Raw genomic sequence first — 12,709 nt, forward strand, 5'->3', positions numbered from 1 at the left:
GTGTTCAGCTAAACTGAACATACAGATAATATTAGGTAATGTACTACCAGATATAAACATTTTGCACCAAATAAACGTCTCTCCCTTTGGGCTCACAGGAAGTTTTAAAATATGGACAGTATCATCCTTTACCCTGTATTCTGATCTGCCCCAGCCCTATCCACATCACCTTCATTCATAATCTGTAGTTGATATCTGATCCCTTTTTCAGCAGTTCCTGTATGGGGTGCTGCTGACTTGCATAGCTTCAGACCTCTAACTTTGAATTTCAGGTGTCACATAAATACCCAAAGCCTCTGGGAGCAGTCAAGTTATATGCAAACAGCTCAGTATCTCAGAATTTAGAAATAACAGTTACATCTTGTGAATATGTGCCTGCTGTATGAACTTACAATCTAGGACCCTTTACAGTAGGGCCCAACCTTAAAACCCATGCCCTCGTCTTCAGTTCACCAAGTTTTTATATTATAGTTAGTCCGTATGATTGAGGCACGATAATATTTGTCTTTTTGTTTCTGACATTTCATTCAACATAGTCTTAATATTTATTGATCTAGTAGCATGCCTCACAGCAGGTTAGAGTTTCAGACAGTCATTGAGCTAGAGAGAAAACAAAACTGTAGTTTGGGGCAACCAAATGGTCGGGAGTTGAGGAGCCAAGATCCTGAGGAGTCCTAGAAGTGAGATTAATTTTTGCAAGCAATATTCACTCAAAACATTTTCTGACTTCTACTTTATCTGTGCTTAGTGTCACACACACACAAATTGAGTAGATTTTTCACTTGCCATAATTCATCAGTCTTACAAAGCATAGGTGAGAAAAATTATAGTTCAGGGCCTTTCAGGGTGGAGGGCCATAATAAACACCCCAGGCGTTCAAGTTGACCCTAAGAAGGGTTATGTTCTGTGAGTAAAAGCAAACCAAAATTGACCAGTCACATAATTATTAGGGTGATATGCTAATAATATTTATCTTGCCAGGAGAAAACAGAATCTTCTCTGGAGGAAGATATCATCCAGAGCTTTTGTAACTTTTTAATGCTAAGTCTAGCATTCAGTCAAAAAATTCTAGGCATGCCAGGAAACAGAACCAAATAACTAAATATTAAAAACATTATATTACATATAATATTATATTGTCTGGGAAAATATAATAAAATTTTATATAAAATATTGTCTGGGAAAAAATATTAAAAACATTATATTACATAAAATATTATATTGTCTGGGAAAAAACAACCAGACAATATAGGCAAATCTATCAGTGACCCAGATATTAGAATGATCGAATACGGACTTTAAAATAAGTATGATTTAAAATGTTCATCAAAAATAGGTGAATTATTAAAAGTTTACCACAGAAGTGGACTCTGTATGAAAGAATGACAAGAAAACTGCAGAATTGAAAAATTTAGTAGTTGAGATTAAGAATTCAATTGAGGAGATTCCAAGACAGTGGCTTAGTGAGGTGTGGAATTTAGTTTATCCTCCAGAGTGGCTAGTCAATAGCCAGAAACACTACAGAACAACTGCTGGGGCCACATCAGTGACCAGACACACAGCATACACCAGACTGGACAAGCTGGACCAGCTGCAATCCCACCCAGAAACATGAGTCCCCTAAGCTGCAGAGGCCGGCACCCCTCCCTCACAGTCTGGTAATAACACTAAATGTTAATGGATTAAACTCCCCAATCAAAAGACATAGACTAGCAGAGTAGTTTAAAAAACAGTATTGTTCTAGTTTGCTAACTGCCGGAATGCAACATACCAGAAACCGAATGGTTTTTAACAAGGGGAATTTAATGAGTTGCTAGTTTACAGTTCTAAGGCTGAGAAAATGTCCCAATTAAAACAAGTTTATAGAAATGTCCAATTTAAGGCATCCGTGTTAAAGATACCTTGGTTCAAGAAGGCTGATGACATTCAGCGTTCTCTCTCAGCTGGAAGGGCACATGGCGAACATGGCAGCGTCTGCTGGCTTTCTCATGGCTCTACCAAAAAAGGGACTCTCTCCAAAATGTTTCCTCTTTTAAAGAATTCCAGGAAGCAACTCAACCTTCAACGGGTGGAGACACACCTCCATGGAAATCATCTAATCAAAAGTTACCACCCACAATTGGATGGGTCACATCTTCATGGAAACAATCAAAATGCTCCTACCCAGCAATATTGAATGAGGATCAAAGGGCATGGCTTTTCTGGGGTCCAATACAGTTTCAGACCAGCACAAGGATGTATCTACATGCTGTCCTCAGGAAATACATTTTAGACCCAAGGACAAACATAAGTTGAAAGTGAAAGGTTGGGAAAAGGTATTTCATGCAAACAACAACCAGAAAAGAACAGGAGTAACTATACTAATAGCCAACAAATTAGACTTAAAATGTAAAGCAATTAAGAGACAAAGAAGGACACTATGTATTAATAAAAGGAACAATTCAACAAGAAGACATAACAATCATAAGTATTTATGCACCAAGCCAGAGTGCTCCAAAATACATGAGGCAAACATGAGAACACAGAAAAGAGAATTGACATATCTGCCATAATAGTTGGAGACCTCAGTTCTTCACTCTCATCGATAACAGATCATCTAGATAGAAGATCAACAAAGAAACAGAGAATTTGAATAACATAATAAACGAACTAGACTTAACACATTTATAGAACATTATACCCCACAACAGCTGGATACACATTTATCTCAATTGCTCATGGATCATTCTCAAGGATAGACCATATGCTGGGTCACAAAGCAAGTCTCAATAAATTTAAAAAGATTGAAATCATACAAAACACTTCCTTGGATCATAAAGTAAATGAAGTTGGAAATCAGTAACAGGCAGAGGGCCAGAAAATTCACAAATATATAGAGGCTCAACAACACACTCTTGAACAACCAGTGAGTCAAGGAAGAAAATACAAGAAAAATCAATTAAATATCTTGAGGCAAAAGAAAATGAAGGCACAACATCAAAATTTATGGGATGCGGCAAAGGCAGTGCTAAGAGGGAAATTCATTGCCCTAAATTGCCTAAATCAAAAAGAAGAAAGAACAAAAATCAAGGAATTGTTTGCTTGGAAGAACTAGAGAAAGAACAGCAAACTAACCCAAAGCAAGCAAAATAAAAGAAATAACGAAGATTAGAGCAGAAATAAATGAAATTGAGAAGAAAACAATTGAGAAAATCAACAAAACCAGAAGTTGGTTGTATGGGAAAATCAATAAAATTGATGAACCCTGTACTGGTTTGAAAGGATATATGCTCCCTAGAAAAGCCATGTTTTAATCAAAATCCCATTTCATGAAGATAGAATAATCCCTATTCAGTATTGTATGTTTGAAAATGTAATCAGATCATCTCCCTGGAGATGTGATTTAATCCAGAGTGGTTGTTAAGCTGGATTAGGTGACGCCATGTCTCCACCCATTTGGGTGGGTCTTGATTGGTTTATTGGAGTCCTATAAAAGAGGAAACATTTTGGAGAATGGGAGATTCAGAGAGAGCAGAGAATGCTGCAGCACCATGAAGCAGAGTCTACCAGCCAGTGACCTTTGAAGATGAAGAAGGAAAATGTCTCCCGGGGAGCTTCATGAAACCAGAAGCCAGGAGAGAAAGCTAGCACATGACACCGTGTTCACCATGTGCCCTTCCAGCTGAGAGAGAAGCCCCGACTGTTCACTATGTGCCTTCTCACTTGAGAGAGAAGCCCTGAACTTCATCGGCCTTCTTGTACCAAAGTATCTTTCCCTGGATACCTTAGATTGGACATTTCTATAGACTTGTTTTAATTGGGACATTTTCTCAGCCTTAGAACTGTAAACTAGCAACTCATTAAATTCCCCTGGTTAAAAGCCATTCTGTTTCTGGTAGATTGCATTCTGGTAGCTAGCAAACTAGAACAGACCCTTAGCAAGGTTGACAAAAAGAAGAAGAGAGAGGATGCAAATAAATAAAATCAGAAATGGAAGAGCAGACATAACTACTGACCCCACAGAAATAAAGGAGGTAATGAAAGGATACCATGAACAACTTTAGCTAATAAACTAGATAGCGTAGATGAAATGGAAAACTTCCTAGAAAGACATGAACAACCAACATTGCCTCAAGAAGAAATAGATGACCTCAACAAACCAATCACCAGTATAGAAATGGAAATTATTAAGAAGTTCCCCCAAAAGAAGTCCAGGACCAGATGGCTTCACATGTGAATTCTACCAAACATTCAAGAAAGAATTAGTACCAATCCTGCTCAAACTCTTTAAAAAAACTGAAGAGGAGGGACTCTTTCTGTGAGGCCAATATCACTGTCATACCAAAGCCAGACAAAGATACTACATGAAAAGAAAATTACAGACCAAGCTCTCTAATGAATATAGATGCAAAAATCTACCACAGAATTCTTGCGAATCGAATCCAACAGCACAGTAAAAGAATTATACACCATGGCCAAGTAGGATTCATCCCAGGTATGCAAGGATGTTTCAGTATAAGAAAATCAATTAATGTAATATACCATATCAACAAATCAAAGCAGAAAATCCACTTGATCATCTCAATTGATGCAGAAAAGGCAATTGACAAAATTTGACATCCTTTCTTGTTGAAAGCACTTCAAAGGATAGAAATAGAAGGGAACTTCCTCAACATGATAAAGGGAATATGTGAAAAACCCACAGCTAATATCCTCAATGGGAAAAACTGAAAGCTTTCCCTCTAAGATCAGCAACAAGACAAAGATGTACAGTGTCACCACTGTTATTCAGTATTGTGTTAGAAGTTCTAGCCATAGTAATTAGACAAGTAAAAGGAATACAAGGCATCAGAATTGGAAAGGAAGAAGTAAAACTTTCACTGTTTGTAGATGATATGATACTATACATTGAAAACCCTGAAAAATCCACAGCAAAACTACTAGAGCTAATAAATGAGGACAGCAAAGTGGCAGGTTACAAGATCAATACTCAAAAATCTGTAGTGTTTCTGTACACTAGTAATGAGCAATCTGAGGGTGAAATTAAGAAAAAAATTCCATTTATAATTACAACCAAAAGAATATAATATTCTAAGGATTCAAAAGACCTATATAAAGAAAACTGCAAGAAATTGCTGAAAGAAATCACAGAACTAAATAAATGGAAGGGCATACCGTGTTCATGGATTGGAAGACTAAATATAGTTAAGATGTCAGTTCTACCTAAATTGATTTATAGATTCAATGCAATACCAATTAAAATCCCAAAACCTTAATTTTCAGAAATAGAAAAACCAATAACCAAATTTATCTGGAAAGGTAGGGTGCCCCAAATACCTAAAAATATCCTGAGAAAGAAAAATGGAGTTGGAGGTCTCTCACTACCTGACTTTAAGGCATATTACAAAGTTGCAGTGTTCAAAACAGCATGTTACTGGCATAAAGATAGATACACTGACTATTAGAATCGAATAAAGTGCTCAAATACAGACCCTGTGTCATCTATGGACGATTTATCTTTGATAAGGCAATCAAGCCAACTCACCTGAGACAGAATAGCCTCTTCAATAAATGGTGCTTGGAAAACTGGATATCCACATGCAAAAGAATGAAAGAGGATCTATATCTCACACCCTATACAAAAATTAACTCAAAATGGATCAAAGAGCTAAACATTAGACCTAAGACCATAAAAATTTTAGAAGAAAATGTAGGGAAATGTCTACAAAATTTGTACTAGGAGGTGGTTTTCTAGATCTTACACTCAAAGCACAAGCACTGAAGAAAGAAATAGATAAATAGGAACTCCCCAAAATTAAACACTCTGGTGCATCAAAGAACTTCATCAAGAAAGTAAAAAGACAGCCTACACAATGAGAGACAGTATTTGGAAATAATGTATCAAATAAGGGTCTAGTATCCAGAATATATAAAGCTATTGTTCAACTCAACAACAGAAAGACAACCCAGTTACCAAATGAGCAAAAGATATTAACCGACACTTCTCAGTAGAGGAAATACAAATGACTAAAAGACACATGATAAGGTGCTCAACTTCACTGGCTATTAGGGAAATGCAAATCAAAACCAAATGAGGTATTATCTCACACCCACCAGAATGGCTGTTATCAATAAAACAAAAAATGAGAAGTGCCTGAGGGGATGTGAAGAAAGAGGCATACTTATCCACTGTTGGTGGGAATGTCAAATGGTACAACTGCTGTGGAAGGAAGTTTGGCAGTTCCTCAGGAAGCTAAGTATAGAATTGCCATATGATTCGGCAATACCATTGCTAGGCATCTGTTAAGAAGAAATGAGGGCAAGGACATAAATGAACATTTGCACACCAATGTTTATGGCAGCATTATTTACAATTGCCAAGAGATGGAAACAGCCCAGATGTCCATAGATAAGACAGGTAGCTAAAGGAGCTGTGGTATATACATATGATGGAGTATTATGTAGGTGTAAGACAAAATAAAATTATGAAGCATATAATAACATGGATAGACCTTGAGAACATTATACTGAATGCGATTAGCCAGAAACAAAAGGACAAATACTGTATTGTCTCAGTGATATGAACTAACATTAATGAATAAACTTGGAGAATTTCATTTAAGAACAGAGGTCATCAGGAGATAGAAATAGGGTAGATAATTGGGTAATTGGAGCTAAAGGGATACAGACTGTGCAACAAGACTGATTATAAAAATTCAGAAATGGATAGCACAATACTACCTGATTGTAGCACAATAATGTTAGTACACTGAATGAAGCTGAATGTGAGAACGATAGAGGGAGGAGGGCTGTGGGCACATATGAAACCAGAAGGAAAGATAGATGATAAAGAATAAGATGGTATAATCTAGGAATGCCTAGAGAATACAATGATCATGACCCAATTTACAGATTTAAAAATGTTTTTGCATGAGGAAGAACAAAGGAATGTCAGTATTGCAGGATGTTGAAAATAGATGATAATTCATATTTTAATACTTTTAACTTATGTGTGAGAGTAAAGCAAAAGTTTATTTGGTACAAAATTTATATTTTGACTAGTGCGTTTCCTAATATAACTTACATGGACAGTTTAATTGAACACCATAAATACATAGAACCTTGAATAGGCATGATATTTTGTAGGTTTGTCCAGAATGATGCTCCAATAAATCCCAGTGTCATCTGAAGAGTGAATAAAGAGGTATTTGCAAAGTCCCCTTGGGGAAATGGCAAGAAAGGAGGAAAATTCGACTTCCCCATTTGGAGAATTCCTGATATTCTCGCAAACAGTGGGAACAACTAAATCAATAGGCCGAGCCCTCAGTCTTTGGGTTTGTTCATTTGAAACTTATCCCTGCAAATGATAGGCTAAGCCTACTTAAATTAGGCCTAAGAGTCACCCCCAGGCTACCTCTTTTGTTGCTCACCTGTGGCCTATCTCTCTCTCAGCCAACACAACAAGCAAAGTCACCGCCCTCCCCCTCTCTGTGTGGGGCATGACTCCCAGGGGTGTAAACCTCCCTGGCAATGTGGGACCTTGAAATCCTAGGATGAGCTGGGACTCAGCATCAAGGACTTGAGAAGACCTTCTCGACTAAAAGGGGAAAGAGAGAAATGAGACAAAATTTTAAATGTCAGTGGTTGAGAGATTTCAGAGTCGAGAAGTTATCCTGAGGTTATTTTTATGCATTGTATAGATTTTGCCTTTTTAGTCTAAGGTGTATGTATTAGAGAGGTTAGAGGGAAGTGCCTGAAACTGTAGAGCTGTGTTCTAGTAGCCATGTTTCTTGAAGATGGATGTATAGTGGTATAGCTTTCGCAGTGTGACTGTGAAAACTTTGAGTCTGAGGTTCCTTTTATCTATGATATGGATAGATGAGTAAATAATATGGATTAAAAGTAAATAATAGGGGAAACAAATGTTAACATAAATTGAGTAGATTGAAATACTAGTGATCAATGAAAGGGTGTGGTAAGGGGTATAGAAAAAAATAGGGTGATCAAAGGTTAAAATATATTGGGTAGATGGAAATGCTAGTGGTCAATTAGAGGGAGGGGTAAGGGGTATAGTATGTAAGAATTTTTTATTTATATTTCTTTTTCTGGAGTGATGCACATGTTCTAAAAAATTATCATGGTGATGAATATACTACTATGTGATAATATTGTGAGCCATTGATTGTACACCGTATATGTAATGTTTGTATGTTAAGAAAATTTGTGTTTGTATGTTGTTTTGGTTTGTTAATAAAAATTAAAAAAACAAAAGAATTAAATTGATTTGTTTAATCACAGATTAGATACATCTGAGGAAGGATTTAGTGAACTGGAATCTCGATCAGTAAAAATACACAAATTAAAGCACAGAAGGAAAAATGAATGGGAAATTCAGAAAAACTTGATTCAAATGGGACATAGGGAAAAGATCAGCAAATTTCTTATTAGTCTTGCAAAGGGAGAGAAAAAAAGAAATAGAGAAGAAGCAGTATTTTAATTTTCTAGAATTGACGAAAGTCTGATGCAGGTTTAAGGATTTCTGAAAATTCCAAGAAGGGTTAATACAAAGGAAACCATATCAGGCCAATAAAAATGAAGCTGCTAAAAAAAGAAAGAGAAAAAAAATTTTAGAATTAGAGACAGCTTCAAATGAAAAACAATAAGATAGACATTGACTAGCTTATTGTATTCAGCAAAAAAAGAATCTTACAATCAGAGGCAGCTTCAAATGAGAAACAATAAACTAGGCATTGACTAGCTTATTGAATAGAATTAATGTATACTGGAAATCAGAATGAAATCAGAGTGAAATTTTTATAGTGCTGAAAGAAAATACTTGCTGACCTAGAATTCAATAGCCGATTTTTCCATCAAACATAAAGGTGTAAAAAAATAAGATTTCATAGAAACAAAATTTGAAAGGGGTATGTTTCTATCACACCAGCATTAAACAATTAAAAAGCATTAGATTTTCAGACAGAAGGAAAATCATCCCGTGCCAGAAAGATTGAAGAGCACCAAAAGGGTATATATATGTAGGTGAGTCTAGATTTATGTGTAGTCTTTAAAACAATAATAACAATGTTATTATGTAGTACAAGACTTGTGGGTCTAAAACGTGTAGAAGTAAAGTACTTGACAACATTAATACAAGACAGGAGAAAATGAATGTAGTTATAATCTTTGCATTGTATGGGAAGTAGTAAAAGTATTAAGTCAAGGGCATGTGGTACTTAATATTGTCTCATATATCAGAATTTCCTGAAGGGCTTGTTGAAACCCTAATTGCTGATCCTACCCTGTGAATTTCTGCCTCAGTAGGTTTGAAATAGTCCCTGGAAATGTATTTCTAGCAAGTTCTCAGGTGCTGCTGATAACTGGTATGAGTTCCTTTTATGAACCAGGTTACTAAAAGACTAATGAAAGAATACACAACTAATAAGGAAAATTAATAAATCCTTTGTCAACTCAAGAAGTAAGCGAAACAGGAGAACAAAAAGCAACAAAGAAGAGATGGACCAAAGAAAAACAAATAGTATCAAATCTAGTTACTTTAGGAATTATCAAGACTAAACCTATGCAAATTGAAGCTATGGTACTGGCACAAGAGTAGATAGAAAGATGCAGGGAAATAGTTCAGTGTGTAAAAGATGTTTTTTGTTTTGTTTTTTTTTTTAGTAAATTGTGCTTGATTAATTGATACTTAAATGGGGAAAAAAAAAAAAAACATTCGCCATGCACAAAAATCAATTCCAGATGGATCTGAGACATGAATATAAAAAGATAAAGTTCTCGGGCGGGCCGCGGTGGCTCAGCGGGCAAGACACGTGCCGGAGGACCCCGGTTCGATTCCCGGCCCCAGCCCATGTAAAAAAACAAACAAACAAACAAAATATAATAAAACAAGAAAATGTTAAAAATGTTTCCCTTTCTTCCTCCCTTCCTTCCTTCCATCCTTCCTTCCTTCTCTGTCTTTCCTTCCTTTCCTCCCTCTCTAAAAAAAAAAAAAAAAAAAAAGATAAAGTTCTCAATTGGACAAAAAAAGAATACACTAATTAAATAATGGAAAGAAGAACAGATATTAACGCAATGGGGAAAAAAGCTTTAGGTATCCATTGCTAAATTTTCTGCAAGACAGAAAAAGGCATATATTGCATGTGTCTATGTATACTTAGTTCACAAATTGAGAAATAATAGTGATAGAAGTCCATATAGTGATTATCTGAGACAGTAGACAGGAATTAGCTAGTGACTGGCTAGTGGATGACAGTTGGGATGCTGGTAATGTTTTATATCAGTTGTTCTCAGAATATGGCCTATGAACCTCTGGGTGTTTTAGCCTCTTTTAGGGAGTTTAATTCAAAACTATTTTATTAATACTGTTTATTATTACTATTTATTATTGTTTTAATAGTGTTTGCCTTTTTTATTTATATTTGCATTTGCACTGATGCAGCAGAAACAGTGGTTTGTAAAACTACTTGCATCTTAGCACAAATCAGGGCATTGGCACCAGACTGTTCTAACAGTCATTGTATTCTTCACCACCACACACGTTCAGTTTAAAAAACGTGGTAGTTTTACTTAAGAATATCTTCAGTGAAGCAGAAAATAGTTTTTTTTTTTTTTTACTAACACAACATTTAGAAATCATTCCATTCTACATATGAGAAAATACAGTTTTAAGTTGTGACCTTAAAATTCAACTGTGATGAAATGGAAAGTATGCACAATGCTCTTCTATATATTATTGACTGTCTCTTGAAAAAAAATTTGTATTATTGTTTGATTGGGGAGGTAAAATTCGCTGCTTTGTTCATGGATTGCGTTTTTAACATGTAAAATACAACTGACAGTGGTTATTCAGACTTGGGTATTTCAAAGATGTTTTCATGAAAATGAACAGAATTATTTTCTGTTCTTTTCTGTTCTTGTCCCTTCAAGGAAAACAATTGACAGTATCTGTTGCCAGTGATAAAATTTGAGCAAAAATTGGAACTTTGGAAAATTTGTATCCACTACAGCAAGCCTCATAGCTACCCAGTCTTTAAACACTTTCCTGATGAGATCGATGGTGATGTTATTTAGGTTTATTTTTGTTGGTTCGTATTTGTCAAAATGCTTCAACATTTGGAAGATCTGTGGGAAGAATCCAAGATGGCCAGTCAGGGAGAGGCTGGGCTTAACTCCTTTCCCAGAAAAACAACTAAGGGCCAGGTAGAAACTGTGGGCAACAATGAATCTAGCACTCTGGAGATTAGGGGGAGTGTTCAACAGCACCCAGGAAAGTGCAGGACAAAGAAACAGGGAATGTGTTGTAAAAGACTGTGAGTTACCCCCCTCGGGCCTGGCTCTTTGTGCCCATGCCCTGCTTTTGGTGCAGAAAGTGTCCAATTTTCTAGTCTCTGACTGGTGGGCAGCTTCAAATTGAAAGGGCAGTGGAGGTCCACCCTCCCAAAAACAGGGGGACACTAGCACTGTGCTTGCTTTTGGCCAGTGAGTTTAGACTACTGGGTCATCCAGTGGTTTCACCCCACCACTACGCCACTGCTGTGCCACAGCCTGGAGTTCTCAGGGAGAAAAGTTGGAGCCTGCCTTTTGTAGGGCTGAGAGGAATAGGTTGCTGAAGAGCGCCATCTGCTGGCAGGCAAGGAAAGCACACCTCTGAAAAGATAATCTGAAAAAGCCTTTTTGCCTTATGCTTGGCAGGCCAGGAAAGTACCACCATTGGGGAACAGAATTAAAGACTTTTAGTCGTCTTTACCTGTTCTCCCTGGGCCCTGTGGAGCTAGTATGTACCCCCTTCGTGGGTCCCTGCCCCAGCCCAATTGGGCAATATTGATGAACCAAGTACCAAAGAAGAACATTAACACACATCCAGTCAACAACAAAAGCTTTGAAGAGAAAAAGAATCTGACCTTCAGAGTAAACTCACTAAAATAATCTGATGCCCAGATATCAGAAAAAAGCAAAAAGCCATATTAAGAAACAGGACAGGGTGGGCCACGGTGGCTCAGCAGGCAGAGTTCTTACCTGCCATGCTAGAGAACCCGGGTTCAATTTCCGGTGCCTGCCCATGTTAAAAAAAAAAAAAAAAAAAGGAAAGAAAGAAACAGGACATATGACCCAAAGGATCAAATTAAAGTCAGAGAAGAAATAGTATCTGAAACAGCTCATCAAAGATGTTCAAACAAATCTTCTAAACAAATACAGTGAAAGGGCTAAAGAGATAAATGATGTTAGAAGACACTGGGTGAGCATAAAGAAGAATTTGAAAGCATGCAAAGAAACATAACAGATCTTATGGGGATGAAGTTAAAAGTATGCAAGAAGCACACAACAGCAGATTTGAACAGGCAGAAGAAAGGATCAATAAACTAGAAGACAGGACATCTAAATTAAAAAAGATAATAGATAGAGAAGAGAATGAGAAAAATCACGCAGGGTCTTTGGCAACTGATTTATAGCATGAAGTGCACAAACATTTGTGTTATAGGTGACCTAGGAGGAGAAGAGAATGGCAAGGGACAGAAGGAATATTTGAGGGAATAATGGCCAGGAACTTTCCAACTCTTATGAAAGGCATTGATATTCAAGTCCAAGAAGTACAACATACCCCAAACCCAATAAATCCGGATAGGCATATTCCAAGACACATATTAATCAGAATTTTAGGTGCCAAAGATAACGAAACAATCCTGAAAGCATCAAGAGAAAAGTGATCCATTAC

The 12,709-nt window shown here is 36.7% G+C and overlaps 1 protein-coding gene across 4 annotated transcripts in view; it reads left to right on the plus strand.

Annotated features, from left to right (window-relative positions):
• The window catches only part of FOXJ3 (forkhead box J3), a 216,204-nt gene that overhangs the window by 175,501 nt on the left and 27,994 nt on the right, over positions 1-12,709 (plus strand). The window lies entirely within an intron of this gene.

This window comes from Tamandua tetradactyla, chromosome 2 (genome assembly GCF_023851605.1).
Source record: "Tamandua tetradactyla isolate mTamTet1 chromosome 2, mTamTet1.pri, whole genome shotgun sequence".
Classification (NCBI taxonomy): domain Eukaryota; kingdom Metazoa; phylum Chordata; class Mammalia; order Pilosa; family Myrmecophagidae; genus Tamandua; species Tamandua tetradactyla.